Source organism: Macrotis lagotis, chromosome 8, assembly GCF_037893015.1.
Source record: "Macrotis lagotis isolate mMagLag1 chromosome 8, bilby.v1.9.chrom.fasta, whole genome shotgun sequence".
Lineage (NCBI taxonomy): Eukaryota > Metazoa > Chordata > Mammalia > Peramelemorphia > Peramelidae > Macrotis > Macrotis lagotis.
The window spans coordinates 94,446,016-94,462,642 of record NC_133665.1 but is presented as its reverse complement, the minus strand read 5'-3'; the positions used below and the strand labels follow the sequence as shown (position 1 = coordinate 94,462,642).

General features: G+C 34.5%; 1 pseudogene; it reads left to right on the top strand.

Moving 5' to 3' along the window:
• Nucleotides 1-3,441: 3,441 nt before the first annotated feature.
• Nucleotides 3,442-4,175, top strand: LOC141496506 (enolase-phosphatase E1 pseudogene; annotated as a pseudogene).
• Nucleotides 4,176-16,627: the final 12,452 nt, after the last annotated feature.

The following is a 16,627-nucleotide window of genomic DNA, read 5'->3' as shown; positions in this document are numbered from 1 at the left end:
AAATCTGAGTGAATTACAAGGAAATACAGACAGTAAAATTATAATAATTGAAGACCTCACTCTCCCTTTTTTTAAAACTAGATAAATATAACAACAGAATAAGCAAGAAAGAAGTTAAGAAGGTGAGTGAAATCTGAGAAAACTTAGATATGATAGACTTCTGGAGAAAATTTAATGGGGTAGAAAGCAATATACCTTTTTATCGGCAATATATGGCAGCTGTACCAAAACTGGTCTTGTACTAGGGCACAAAACACTTATAATCAAATGAAGAAAGGCAGAAAGAATAAATACATACATCTCAGACAATAATGCAATAAAAATTACACATTAAATAGGTTGATAGAAAGATAAACCAAGAACTAATTGGAAATTAAATAATTTTATCTTAAATAATGGGTGGATCAAACAGCAACTAATAGAAATAATCAGTAATTATATTCAAAAATGATAATAATGGCTTATCATACCAGAATTTTTGGAATGAAGCCAAGGCAGTTTTGAGGGGAAACTTTATATCTCTAAATGCATATATGAATAAAACAGAGAAAGAGGAAATCAATGAATTGTGTATGCAACTAAAAAAAAGCTAAAAAAAGAGCAAATTAAAGATACCCAATTAAATATCAATTTAGAAATCCTGAAAATCAAGGGAGAAATTAATAGAAATGAAAGCAAAAACACCATTGATCTCATAAATAAAATTGAGTTGATTTTATGAAAAAAAAATGAGCAAACCTTAGGTTAATCTGATTTTAAAAAGAAAGAAGACAACCAAATTACCAGTATCAAAAGTGAAAAGGGTGAACTAACCATCAATGAGGAGGAAATTAAAGAGAAAATTGGAGTTACTTTGCTAAACTGTATAGCCATAAATTGGATAACTGGAATAAAATGTTTCAATATTTACAAAAATACAAACTGCATAGATTAACAGAAAAGTAAATAAATGACAACCCCATTTCAGAAAAAGAAATTGAAGGAACCATCAATTAACTCCCTAAGAAAAATTCTCCAGGTGCAAATGGATTTACAAGTGAATTCTGCCTAACATTGAAGGACCAATTAATTCCTATTCTGCATAAACTATTTTATACAATAGGAGAGGAAAGAGTTCTGCCAAACTCCTTTTATGACACCAACATGGTGCTGATACCTAAACCAGGAAGAACCAGAACAAAGAAAAGTATAGAGCAATCTCTGTAATAAAAATTGATGCAAAAAGCTTAAAATATTTAGCAGAAAGTCATTACTAGGATAATACATCATGATTGCATAGGATTTATAATAGGTAGACAGAGATAGTTCAACATTAAGAAAACACGCAACATAATTAAACATATGAATAACAAAAGCAACAGAAATCATGATTATCTCAACATATGCTGAAAAAGCCTTTGATAAAATACAAAATCAATTCCTATTAAAAACACTAGAACATTTAGGAATGAAGAGAATTTTACTTAAAATAATAAATAATATCTAACTAAAACCTTCAATATATATTATATGTAATGGGAATAAGCTGGGAGCATTTCCAACAAAATCAGGGGTGAAACAAGGATGCCCATTATCACCATTACTATTCAATATAGTATTAGAAATATATCAATAAGAGAAGAAAAAGAAATTGAAGGAGTCAGAATTGGCAATGAGAAAGCAAAACTTTCAGTCTTTGCAGATGCTATGATGGTACACTTAGAGAACTTGAGAAAATCATCTAAAAAACTAATTGAAACAATTAACAAAATTAGCAAAGTAGCAGGATATAAAATAAACCCAGATAAATCATCAGCATTTTTATATATGAACAACAAATCCCAAGAAAAAGAGATGGAAAGAGAAATTCCATTTAAAATATCTATAGATAACATTGGGACAGCTAGGTGGTGCAGTGAATAGAGCATCGGCCCTGGAGTCAGGAATACCTGAGTTCAAATCTGGCCTTGGACAAACCACTTAACCCCATTTGCCTTGCAAAAACCTAAAAAATAAGTAAATAAAATAACTATAGATTGTAAATACTTGGGAATCTACCTCCCAAAATAAACCCAGAAACTGCATGAACACAATTATAAAGCACTTCTCACCCAAATAAAGTCAGATCTAAATAATTGGAAAAATGTCAAATACGTATGGTTAGGTCAAACTAATATAATAAAAATAACAATTCTACCCAAAGTAAATTCAGCACCATTCCAATCAAATTACAAAATAACTACTTTACTGAACTAGAAAAAATAGTAATAAAATTCATTTGGAGCAACAAATGGGCAAGAATAAAAGGGAACTGATGAAAAAAGTGGTAAAGAAAGGTGACCTAGCTCTGTCAGATCTAAAACCATACTATAAAGCAGCAGTCATCAAAATTGTCTGCTACTGGTTAAGAAATAGAGTAACAGATCAGTAGATTAGGATAGGCTCAAAAGAAGTCACAGTAAATTACTATAGCAATCTACAATTTAACAAACCCAAAGACATCAAATTTGGGATAAGAACTCACTATTTGATGAAAATTGATGGGAAAACTGGAAAATAGTATGGCAAAAACTAGACATAGATCCACATCTCACACCCTACACAACAATAAGGTCAAAATGGGTACAAGATTTAGACATAAAGAACAACACTATGGATAAATTAATAGATCAAGCAATACTCTATCAGTTCTATGGAAAGGGGATAAATTTATGATCAAACAAGAATTAGAGCACATTATAAACTGCAAAATGAATGATTTTGACTATATTAAAGATTTTTTGCATTAATAAAATCAATGTTGTCAAAATTAGAGGGAAAGAAGAAAGCTGGGAAATAATATTTACACTAGGATTTCTGATAAAGATCTCATTTCTAAAATATATAGAGAATTGCATTAAACTAATAAGGTCACAAGTCATTCCCCAAATGATAAATGGTCAAAGTTTATGAACAGACATTTCCAAATGAAGAAATTAAAGTTATATATAATCATATGAAAAAATGCTCCAAATCATTACTGATTAGAGAAATGCAAGTTAAACAACAATGAGGTATCACCTCACACCTTATCAGATTGACCAAAATGCGAAAAAAGGAAAATCATCAATGTTGAAGAAGGTGTGGGACGAGTGGGACATTGATGCATTTTTGATGGAGTTGTGAATGGATCCAACCTTTCTGGACAGCAATTCCAATTCTAGATCTATATTTAGAAGAAATTATTTAAAAAGGAAATGTTCCAAAATGTTCCAAAATATTCATAACATCCCTTTTTGTAATCGCGAGGAATTGGAAATTGAGGGGATGCCCATTAATTCGGGAATTAGTTATGGTACATGAATATTATGGAATACTATTATTCTGTAAGAAACCATAAAGCGGCCTTTCCCGGCCGGGCTCCTCCCGCGTCCCCGCAGGAGCCATGGTGGTGCTCTCCGTGGCCCCCGGAGGTGACCGCCCATCCTGTTGGATATCGAAGGTACCACTACTCCGATTGCTTTTGTAAAGGACACGTTGTTTTCCTACATTCGAGAGAATGTTAAAGACTATGTGCACACTCACTGGGGGAGAAGAGGAGTGTCAACAGGATGTGAGTCTGCTGAGAACACAGGCAGAAGAGGAGGATTCTCACCTGGACGGCTCTGTGCCCGTTCCCCCCATCTCTGAGCGTGGCGCCGAGGACCCCGGAGCAAGTGATCCGGGCTGCGGTGAACAACGTCTGGAAGGAAGACCCCAGCCCTGACGCAGCTCCAGGGCCACATGTGGCGGGCCGTCTTCGCCGCCGCTGGGACCTCCAAGGCCAAGTTCTTTGAGGATGCGGTTCCTGCGATCAGAAAGTGGAGACAAGCAGGTATGAAGGTGTGTATCTATTCTTCAGGGAGTGTTGACGCCAGAAGCTGCTCTTTGGCTATTCGACAGAAGGAGACATCCTTGAGCTTTTTGACGACCATTTTGATACCAAGACTGGACATAAGATAGAGAGCGATTGCCACCAGCTTTGGTTGCTGTGCCAACAGCATCCCTTTTCTGACTGACGTTACCCGAGAGGCTAATGCGGCAGAAGAAGAGGCGGATGTCCACGTGGCCGTGGTAGTGAGACCTGGCAATGCGGGACTAACGGACCGGACCGTGAAAAGTCCTGTTTCAACCTCATCACTTCTTTCAATGAACTGTTCTTGCCTTCGTCAACTTAGAGACAGAGGTTTTCTTGGTTTTTTTTTTTTTTTGAAGAGAAATCAAAACTATTTCTCAGAATTGTACTTCTGCCTTGGTTTCTGGGTTTATTCTACTGATAAAATCGCACACCTAAAGAAAATTATATATTCGAATCACCTTCCCCAGGGGTCCCTAAGGAGAGGGGAAAGGGGAATTTTAACTCAGTGAAATAAAGGCCTATTTTTTTTTAAATTAAGAGTTATTGAGAGGCTGCATCACTAAAGTATTTGCTCCCCAAATGGAGTGGCAGTTGCTGAGCACTGTGGGCAAAATTACTGAAAAAAGAAAGAAAGGGGTGGCTAGGTGGCACAGTGGATAAAGCACCGGCCCTGGAGTCAGGAGTACCTGGGTTCAATTCTGGTCTCAGACACTTAATAATTACCTAGCTGTGTGGCCTTGGGCAAGCCACTTAACCCTGTTTGCCTTGCAAAAACCAAAAAAAAAATATTTGTCTGCCAGCTTTAGCTGGTGGTTCTGGAAAAGCCTCGCTATTCCAAAACCATTCTTTGCAAACTTGCTACAATTTTTAGAACCTTTCTACAGGGTCCTTTTTATGGTGATGGGAGCAAACATTTAGGTGACCAAAGTGTAGCCAATCTCCCATGCAAGAAGGCCAAACATCTGTTGTTTGCTTCTAGTGAAGAAGAAAACTAGGAAAGAAAATCACTCTCGGACTTGACTAACCAAGTATGGATGTTGTCATCAGGCCATAGCTTGTGATTTCCATGGCTGCAACAGGAGCCCTTCATAACCTTTCCTGTGATCAAGGTGCAAAATAAAAATGTGGATTTAACCTCTGGCTCTTAGGCTACTTAGCAGAATCATTCTAGGCTCGAGTACTCAAACTTGGCATGTCATTCCTAAGGTCAAGAATCCCTTGTAAAGACATCCTTTCCCTCAGAATTGTTAGAGAAGAAATGTAAATTGTAGAAGTTCTATTTATCCTAGGTCCCTTCTGATATGTGTGTTTATGTACTATTTCACATTGTGATAAATAAAAAAAGCAATTTCCCCTGAAAAAACAAAGAAACCATAAAGCATCAGACTTTAGAGAGCCATGGAATGACTTACAGAATCTGATGCTGAATGAAGGAAATAGAACCAAGAGAACAATGTACACATCAACAACAACATGGTGAGTGAACAACCCTGATGGAAGCAGCTCTTCTCAGCAGGTCAGAGAGCTCAGACAACTGTATTAGCTTGCTATGGACTACGTTATCTCCATCCCGAGCAAGAAAAATAAAATTAAATAAAACACACATACATACAACATCCCTTCAGAATCTGATGAACACTTCATAAAAAGAACCTTTTATATATCTTTTTCTCTTAATCCTAATTCTTCATACCAAAAATAGCTAATACTAATCTGCAAACATGCTTATCAAAATATGTATGAGGGGAGAGGGTTGTAACTTAAAAATATATACGTGCAAATGGATGCAAAAAATAAACAAATGAATAGATAGATATATAAATGAGTGAATAAATTAAGAAACAAATTAAGAAGTTTGGTAAAATGACTCTTCATAGTTTTGGTTTTGTGTTTAGCAATATTTTGAAGAGATCAATTTACTCTGTCTCAAGGTCCCTAGTGAGGACATGATTATATTGGGTAATAAGGAATCTGCTACTATAGGAAAGAAGCCAAAGGAGATTTTCTGGCCTGGGAGTAACTTTAGGAGGGTGTTTGGTTCGATTCTTACTGTCCAAGGAAGCTAGGAAGACCAAAGAATTGAAGATACCTATGTGCATAACTCTAAGAAACTGTCTTTTTGCCATGAGACCTGCTCCTAGAAGACATAAATAATTCTACTTTTTACCACCCAGGTTAATGTGCAAGCCAGAAACTGAATCAATATCTGAGTCTCTGAACCTTCACTAGGGGAGTAACAGAGCTCTTTCTGGTCCTTTATCTCTATTATGTTCTCTCTGTGTTATTACTTTATTTCCCTAGTTTAAATTTTAGTTCCTTAAAGAACTAGAGATTTAATTCTATAATCTGCTATATTCTAAGCTTGCCTCTCCAACATCCTTTTATATTTTCTCCTTCAATGTCTCAGTATTTCAATTTCCAACTGCTCAAAATAGAGATTATTTTTATCCTATAACCTATCCCTTTTCCTAATTGCCTATTTCTTTTGAAGGTATTACTTGTTTACAACCTCATGATCATCTTTGACTCTTCTGTTTCATCACTGTTCCTTTCCCTTTCCTCACTGATCCAGGAGAGGATAGATAAGGAGAGAAGCATTATCAAAGCCTATATTCTCCAGGATATTTCTTGCATTCACTTCTCTCCTCACAAACTATCACCTTCTAGATTAAGCTCTTGCCTCAATCATTGTTTTATCTGGCAAATGGTTTCCTTTGTCTCCAATCTCTTCTATCTCTGGTACACTTAGGCTAAAACTGGCTAAGTAGCATTCCTAAAACAAGTCCTAACAATGTCACCAACCTCCTCAAAAAACTCTAATAGCTTCTGATGGTCTCTATAATCCATCATATACTTATTCATTTGACAGGAAGGCCCCTTCCAATTTGTCTCCATCCTATTTGTTATATTTCATTTTCCTTCACACTTTGTCCAAGCAAAAAATGAAATTGTTGTTCATCCTATCTTATGACAATGCACTTCTTTTGATGCCTTTAGACAGGCCATCAGTGGGATGCATTTTATCTTTAATTCTCTTAAACTTTCTAGTCTTCTCTAAACTTACTACAAATGCCACTCTCTATATGAACTCTTTCTTGATTTCACTTCCTAGCTTCTCCCTGCTCAAATGGACAAGTATTTATTGTGCATATAAGTGCATTTGGTCTTTAATCTGAGAGTAAGCTTCTTGAAAGTAGGGTTTGCTTCTTTTCTGTTTTTGTTTTCTCCATCATCTTGCAGAAAATCTAATTTGCAATAAGGTCTTAATAAGTCATTGAATAGTGACTCAAACAAAGAGTAAGGACTCTTGCCTTTCTCACTTAAATGGTAAAAGAACTATGGAATTCAGGGAAAATGTATATAATTGAAAAAGTCCATGTAACAGAAATTATAATCACTAAGAAGTGAATTGTATACAACTGTACAAAAATTTGACTATTTCAACATTTCAGTTTCTACTGGCATCATTTCCCTATCTATGTTTCCTTTACTAGGAAATGCCCACTTCCATAAACATTTTATTTACTATTCTGCTCAGATTTTCTAGTTTACATATCTAGAAATCTAAAGAAAGATCATGGACAGGGCGGCTAGGTGGTGCAGTAGATAGAGCACTGGCCGTGGAGTCAGGAGTACCTGAGTTCAAATCTGACCTCAGACACTTAATAATTACCTAGATGTGTGGTCTTGGGCAAGCCACTTAACCCCATTTGCTTTGCAAAAACCTAAAAACTTAATAAAAAGAGAGATCATGGATGTAGAACTTAGATAAGACATCAGTGTGTGCCCTGAAAAACTCAAATATCCCCTCCACTCTCAACTCACCTCCCCCATTGCTTTACTTTTAAATGTAGTTCCTTCTACCATTATATTTTATTTTCCCATTGCATCTTTGAGACTTTGCTATTACAGATGTCATTTAATTTTTCACAAAGATAAAAATGTATGTGCTACTAAGGATTATTTTTCATTAAAATTATGTTTATTTATTTAATGCATTGTCCTTGGAAAGTCATTGAGTCCCTCCTCTCTACAGTTATCTTCTGTTACTATGCCATGGAATGCTGTCCTCTTTGCCTATCTTAGTCTTCTAGTCTGCTATAGTGTGAAGATATTATTATCCCTTTATTTCTAAAATGGATTATAATTTATCTTCCTTTCTTTTGGGTAATGTGCTTTAAATTATTGCTCCATAGTCCAGGTAAAGGAAAGAAAGGTTATATCATTTTGGATTTTTGTTGGATCTGATTGAATATTAAACATATAAGTGCCATTCTGCTTCTTCAAATGCTTAAATCGTTCAGAGCAAGAGGACTATATTAATAAAAATGGTAAAAAACTATAGAAATTGGTTATAAAATTGGCTTAAGGTTCATTTGGGCTTACCCAAATCAAGCTTTCACTCTTTCTTTCTTTTCTTATCTACTTTCTCGGCCAATTCTATACTTCCTTCCTCTGCTTCCTCCTCTGAACCTCACTTTTTCAGTTATCTCCTTTCTTCCTCTTTTCCCCTCCCTCTCTTCCTTCCTTCTTTTGTTCCCAACATTTTGACCTCTTGACTGTCCAAATTCTCACCCTAGAACATTGCCTAGAAATAGATCAGTACTATTTATAAGAAAAGGAAAATGAGCCCTGAAAAAATTATGTGATCACTCCCAGGTTATATCTCTAGAGTTATTGGATCCCCCTAAAACTTACTTTTGTGGAGCATTACAATGGTAATAAAGTAATGCACATTTGGCCAAAAAAGGATAGACTCGATTCAACCTTCATCATTTTTCTCAGAGCATAGTTTAACTTAACTCAGAATTGAAGAACTTCCTGGTATACAGTGGAAGCACTAGTGCTTTAGAACAACAATTTTGAATGTTAAAGGGTCTTCTACTAAGGCAGGAGTGGGGGGTGGTGGTAAGGCTGAGCTCTGATGTTTTGGAGGAAGCACTCAATTTAAGCAGAAGGTGAAAAAGAAGAGGTGCTCTCACAGTTTGACTTGTTAAAACATTTCATTTAAAATGTATGCAATTTGCAGTAAAACTAGCGGAGAGACAGCTTTCTTTTGCACTCCTGGTGTTTATGTGGAAGACTGCCCAAGGTCTTTCTGACTTTGTAGTCATTATAGGGGTAATATATTCAGTAAGAGAGACAGATTAGTTGAGTAAAACTAGATAGCACAAATGATTCAAAGCCTTCACCTTTGTGTCACTGGTTTCAATTCAACTCAATGGGCACTAATAGGTAAGTCACTGGATCAAGCAGTTGTTCACAGCCAGTAGTTTCATACTATTACCTTGAGGTCTGCTTCCAACATAATTATGTTCCTTATTGTTCTTTACTTCAGAATTGGAGGATTCATTGGAGAAAACTCAGGTTAGGTTCACATCTCTCTTTGATCCTAAAGGAAAGTCCTTTCAATAAGCTTAAGGTAGGATTGAATTGTAAAGTCCCTGTGTAAATTGATGCAAAATAGTTCAGGTTAATTGAAGAATCTACTATATCTTATTACCAGGATCTCATTTATGTGTGTATTGAATGTGTGGGGGTTTGGATCATTTCTATAAAAATAATAGATTTCTCTAAAATAATAGAAGATGTGTTTCATTCATTGACTCTTTGCTAAGTACCTACAAGAAGGCTTTTTTTAAGGGGGATGAACTTTGTCAAAGCACAATCCCTGTCCACTAGGGGCTAAAATCCCATCATTTTGGTCTTAAAAAAAAGAGAACACTATATATTTAGATCCCTTTATCAATTACAAAATAGTTCTTATTCTCAAAATTGGAAGATTCATATGCATCTTGGAAATGAGATCTTCCTTAGGGAAACCTGATATAAAAAGTTTCCTATTCTTAACTGTTTCCTTTTTAATCTGAGCTACTTTGTTTTGTTTTTTTTTTAATCTAAATATTTGCTTCATATATTTCTCAGGATGAATTTCATGGAAAGTGGTGCAAAAGTCATCAAGTTCATGTGAATTATATATCAGTGTTTTAAGGACCTATAATTTTCTTGGTGAAAAACCAAACTGCCTCTATGCTATATAATTACAGATATGTAAACACTATCTCATATGATCCATGAAAAAAAAATCTACCACATTCTGTTACATTGAATCTCTGGATTTATCTCAACTTGTCCTTGGACAACAGATATACAAACAATTGCTTCAGCAATTTTAAAGTCTCTTCAACTTAGTAGTCATTGACAGTGATATTGTTCTATCTTTAGGGTTCCAAAAGTCTACTCCATGCCACAATGAAGCATTGGAATAATGAGAATACTAATTATAATAAGTCTCATTTATGTATTATAAAATAGAAGAAAAAATAAAATAAATAATAATTTCTAAATGCATTTTGTCTTGGAAATCAGTTTTATCTACATATTGGTATCACATTTGTATCATATCTGTACCATGGATGATATTTGTGTCTCTCCAATGCTATAATAAGTAGCATTCCTTTTTTTGATTTTAATTTTTATTTATTTAAGGCAATGGGGTTTGAGTGACTTGCCCAAGGTCACGCAGCTAAGTAAGCATTAAATGGTTGAGGCTGGATTTGGACTCAAGTGTTCATGACTCCAGGACTGGTACTCCATCCACTGTGCCAACCTAGCTGCCCCTAGTAGCATTCTTTAATTTCATAGTCTGTCATTTTTCCTGATTCAATTATTATTTTTCCTCTCTAGCTTACCATAGTTGGAGAAATATAGTGATTATTTTTAACTTAGCTTTGCTGGAAAAATGGTCATGTATAAGTATATTATATATGTATATTATCTATATATGTATATTAATTTCATGTTAAAGAAAAAATACATCCATATAGTCTTTTAGTTTCTTATTTTAAAGTCCAATGTTACTCCTCTTCCTACTGCTCCTTCTCCTTCTCCTCCTCCTCTTCCTCCTCATCCTCTTACCACTACTGCTACTGCTACTGTTACCACTGCTGCTAATTACATATATTTCTTTAGTTCTGTAGTGTATATTATCAATTTTTCTAATCAATAAATTAATAAAAAAACTCAGTTTCTGAGGAGATCAATTATATACCTTTGAAATGTTTATGCATAGACATAGACACCCATTTCACAAACAGAAATAAAGACTTTGTAAGCTTTATAAAGAGAAAAATGAAATAGTGTCATATTATCAAAACAGATTTAAATAAAAAGTAAAAAAATGTGTTTCTAATTTGAGTAGCAGCTGAACTATGACTTTGGCAAAAATATAATCTTTCTACGAATTCTAGGTTTATATCTTGCTTCAAAAACAAGTTTGATTCACTGATAAGTTAATTAAAAATAAGTCTAGTCAGAGTCCTTGTGTTTATATCACTTTAATCTGACTTTAAAAATATTATTCTCATAGTAGAAGGTAAATCAACAATGGAATCGATAATTTACAGAAGAGGGGGCAGCTAGGTGGCTAGGTGGCAGAGTGGATAAGGCACCAGCCTTGGAGTCAGAAGTACCTGGGTTCAAATCTGGTCTCAGACACTTAATAATTACCTAGCTGTGTGGCCTTGGGCAAGCCACTTAACCCCATTTGCCTTGCAAAAACATAAAAAAAATAAAACAGTTTGGACAATTTACAGAATAAAAGTCTACATAGTGAAATAATTATTTGTTTATTTATTTAACCAGACAGGATATATTTAATGCCTATTTACATGCTTGGAACGAAGCTGAAATATATCCTTCTGTCCTCTAACATTGTCACTACCTACATATGGGTTGAACATATTCAGATTATGTTTAAGATGACTGAATCTCTACATGAAAACTTCCATTCATTTATCTTGCCATTGGTTTATCGCAAGACCTGGAATTAAAGATATACTTCATTGGGTCTTGAAGCCATGGAATATTCTTCTTGAAAACACACTAGGGGCAGCCACTAACCCTGTAATCAGGTGGACTTGAGTTCAAATCCTGTTTCAGACACTTAATTATTACCCAGCTGTGTGACCTTGGGTAAGTCACTTAACCCATTGCTTTAAATAAATAAAATTTGAAAAAAAAGAAAACACAACTTGGCTGGTTAAGGGAGGTAGGGTGGAAGTATGTTGAACTAAATTATTAGTTCTCTAACATCTTATTGGTAATTCATTTTCTCTCCATGACTATTAACAGTCTTATCCATATTAAATTTCTTGAGCTAAAGTTTATCCATGAAGTTTTATTTTCTAGGATCTTACTTAGAAATTCAATGGGTGGATGATATAATTAAAGATAGCAACCCTGATACAAAGTTTTGGGGATCTATTTATACAGAAAGGACAAAGAATCATAAAACTGAGTTAAGCAACCAAAGAAATTTCACATAGATGACATTGTTCTTAATTATGATACTTTCATAAATTACATTCAAATTCTTGTTTTTTTTAATGTTTTTTCAAGGCAAATGGGGGAAAGTGGCTTGCCCAAAGCCACACAGCTAGGTAATTATTAATGTCTGAGGTCAGATTTGAACTCAGGGACTCCTGATTCCAGGGCCAGTGTTCTATCCACTGAGTCTCCTAGCCACGCCTTGCTTCAAATTCTTATTGATAAGAATCTAATTTAAGCAGGAAAGGGAATATTTACAAACACTCACACATAGGATTTTTGTCTCCTCATTCAAGATGTCTCTTATCTTGTGATTTGTTGACCCAGGTAAATCGTACTATTACATAGCTGACCAGGTATAAGCCAAGTCATCATTGAAATGGAGAGGAGCAGGCCTTTACAGGACAGATTGACCTTTTTACACACAGAGACAGATTTCAAATTTATAAACCTTAATCAGGAGCTGAGAAACTAGTTTTTTCTTTTTATTAGAAATGTAGGGGTGGCTAGGTGGCACAGTGGATAATGTGGCCTTGGGCAAGCCACTTAACCCCATTTGCCTTGCAAAAACCTAAAAAAAAAAAAAAGAAATGTAAAGTCCTAGAGACTTACTAAAGTTTGACAGCCGAAAAAACAAGGCTTTATGGGAAAAGATCATCAAATAGATACCTGGAGCAAAGATTCAGGAAAACCAAGAAAGATTCAGAAAGGGGTAGTTTAAGTCACCTAAACCAAGCTACGCTTATTTGTCCATTGACACCAGACTGGTCCTATCCTCAAACAAATTTTAAGTATTCTCTTTGGCTCTTATATAAGATGAGTCATTCTTGATTCTCCTATTATTACTAATATAAAGGCTATAGCTTACCTTTGGGATAAAATATGTGGGAGGCAGATTAAAAGATCTAAATCAATGAATATTGTATTCACTTAATCATACTATTTCAATAGTCTCCTGATTGTTCTTGTCTCAAGTCTTTAGCCTCACTAATCTAGTGTAGATACCAGAGATATTACTAAAGTATCTGTCTTACCATGTCACTCCTCTGCTCAATTAACTTCAATGGTTCCTTATTACCTCTAGAATCCAATGTACACTCCACCTCTTAAATGTTTTAAATCCTTTCCACAATCTTATTTTAACTGTCCTTTTTAATCTTATGCTTTGTTGACATTCATACACTTTGAAATACTGCCAACCTAGGCTTCTTGTCATTCTTGACATATCATAAACTACCTTTTAGCTTTATACCTTTCTACAGGTTGTTCCCTCATGTCTGGAATGTAATCCCCACTCACCCCTTGCCTCTTTTATTAGAATCACTAGTTACTATCAAAATTCAAATAAAATTCCCAATATGAAATCTGTCTTGATCTGCCCAGCTGTTAATGTCTCCTTTGACATTACTTAAAATATATATATTTATATATATATATGATTTATCCTATGTAAATATTTTATGTATTCTTATATTTGTACTTCTGCCTTCTAATAAAATGTAAACTCCTTTAAATCAGGGACTATTTCTTTTGCGTTTTTGTGATCCCACTTAGTATATGATAGGAGGCCTTCATAAAAGCATGCCTTTCATCAATTACTACTGTTTTTTAGTTGGAAATTTCTACAAGTTTTATAGTTCAATAATCATATCATCACCTATATTTTTAGAATCAAGTAATGCTATGATTTGGAAGGAGTTTTAGAAATATCCAAAATCAAAATCCTTATCTCCTAGAAAGAAACTGAGTCCTAGTTAAATGACCCTTCTAAGAACTCACAATTTAATAATGTCAGAGCTGGGCCTAGTCTAAGTTTTTTCATCTACAAGTCTATTTTTCTTCCCAGTGTTGCTTTGCTTTAACAAAATTTCTACATTCTTTCCTATAAGTTTTTCTAGAAGTTCTGTTCTTTTTCTATTAAATTTTGCTTGCCTTTATTGAGCTTTTGCCACCAACATAAGGATGCAGTTCAGAGGTACATTGATTTCAAAAGACATTACTAATTTTAAAGGTATAATCTGCAAAACAGAAAACTGAGACCTTATTATAAACCTCATTGAGTTGCTTGAAACATTTTCTGGTCATCATTGCAAACCTTAGGCAGAAGATTTTTAAATGTCTTGTCAAATTGTAATAGTATATCTGTTATTTATCCTTATACACTTTATTTATAGATTTCTAAATAAATTGTCTACATGATTTTCTTACTTTTCCTAAAACTCAGGACCACTTGAAAGCTAGTTATATAGTTATATATAGTCTCCAATAATATAGTTTTTTAATAAGAACTATATTCATCAGTTAACAAGAGATATCTGTAGGTAACTTAATATCATTTTAGAGAAAAAAAAGGAATTTAGTTCAACAAATCTTTAAATGCCTAATATGTATCAGGCACTATGTCAGAGAAAGGGAATACAAAGACAAAATAAATCAGCCCTACCCTCATGCGATATATGTGTCTGTGTGTGTGTGTGTGTGTGTGTGTGTGTGTGTGTGTGTTGTGTGTGTGTATTTATATATAAAATACTTGAATATAAACTAATTTTTGAGTAGAGAGAAGACTAGTAACCAATACTGTGGATCCAGAGAAAAAATCTGGAGCAGATGATATATAAATTGACCTTTATATAAAGGTCTAGGGATTCTAATAGACTGAGGTCAGGGGGGAGAGTTATCAGATTGGGAGTACAGTCTGTACAAAGACATGGAGATGGAAAATAGAATGCTGCATATTAGGAACCACAAAAAAGGCCAGATTGATTAGAAAGCAGAGTATAAGACAGGGAATAATGTGAATTTGGGCTGGAAAAATAGGCTGATGTCAGATTTCACAGGGTGATAAATGATAAAGAGAAGAATTTTCTATTTTATCCTAGTGGTAATAGCCACTGAAGTATCTTGAGCAGGGGAAGGATATGGTCCCATCTGTGCATCAGCTTTCCAATATGTAACAAATGTATAGGGATTTAAAAACACGCACACACACATAAATTGGAACTGCAGAGCAATGACACAATTTAGTCTAAAGCTCTAATTATGATCTGGTAGAAGGAACTATGGGTAGACAGTCCCATAAATAAAACTGCAAATCAAATGTTTATGGTTTATAGGAGCCCATTTGCTTGCTGCTCTTCTGACTACCAATTTAACAAAGGAAATGGCATTGTTCATTAACAGCCTCAAAGTTTTAGATTTCAAAGCTAAGTCTCTTTGAACAGAGATAAGTAATAATAAAAACTGGCATTTTTCAGTGTTTTAAAATTTTTCAAGTGGTTTATATGAATGATCTAAATTGAACCTTAAAACAACTAAGAGATAGTCTTGTAATGAGATCCAATTTCATTTTAAAGGTGAAGAAAATAAGTTAAAATAGTTAAAATAAAAGTGGTTTTCTGGGTCATCATTTCATCAGTAACTTTTTAGAGACATGATTTGAACTCAAGACTCATTCTCTTTTCACCACATGGTGCTGCCTCTGGACTACCTAAAGGAAACCCAGATAATGGAACTAGTGTTTTCTTTATAGCTGTGTAGCCTAAGCAAGACAAAGTGGATGTTTTTCAACAGTCCTAAAAATAAAATACAATAGCTTTAAACCAAGATCCCATACAAAAACATCCTGACCAAGTTAATAAAAGGACAGTTCTGAAAAACAGAGAAAACAACTTTCAGAGAGGTGTTTTTGATCTTTTATGAACAATCTAACCTGAGCTATAATCAAAGTGAGCCAAACACCAGAAGCAAATCCTTGATTACCATCAGGCTAGTGAGCCATGGGATGATTTGTATAGCGCTGCATTTTCAGCTGCTAACTTCTGATTAAAGATGAGCTCTCACAACCTTCAAAGAAGGTTCCACCTCCATGGAAAGCAAAATCTAATGTGACAAAGTTCATCATGCCCCTCTTTTGTGTAAGGATGCAGTTGGAGTTCAGATATGTGATAGTATCAGAAACTGAAAATTCTCAGTGTGGAAATTTCTCCTTCAAATATAGATCAGTCAGTCATCAATAAGCATTTGAGTGCCTAGTGATGCCATGAATTAAGTTTGTAATTCAATGTAACTTGTTTATATTTTAATATCTTAGAGAATATTCTAGATTACTAAAACATAACTTACTCATGATCACATAGTTTGTATCAAAGGAAGGACTTGAACACAAACTTTTTGACTCCAAGGACTCCAAGATCAGCCCTCCATGTAATGATGCCTTGGGTTTTACTATGTATTATGACATGGATATTAATGAGATTGTGGGTTAATTCCTATACTCAGTATATATTATCACATAATTCCTATTTTCCCAGTAACTTAGAAATTCTGTAATGTAGGGTTTAATCTTATCTTCCAACAAAATCATATCTTGCTAAATATAGCCAATGATGCAGTAGATGAGTATTAGACTTATGATCAGGCAATTTGGGTTCACATTGTGCAATC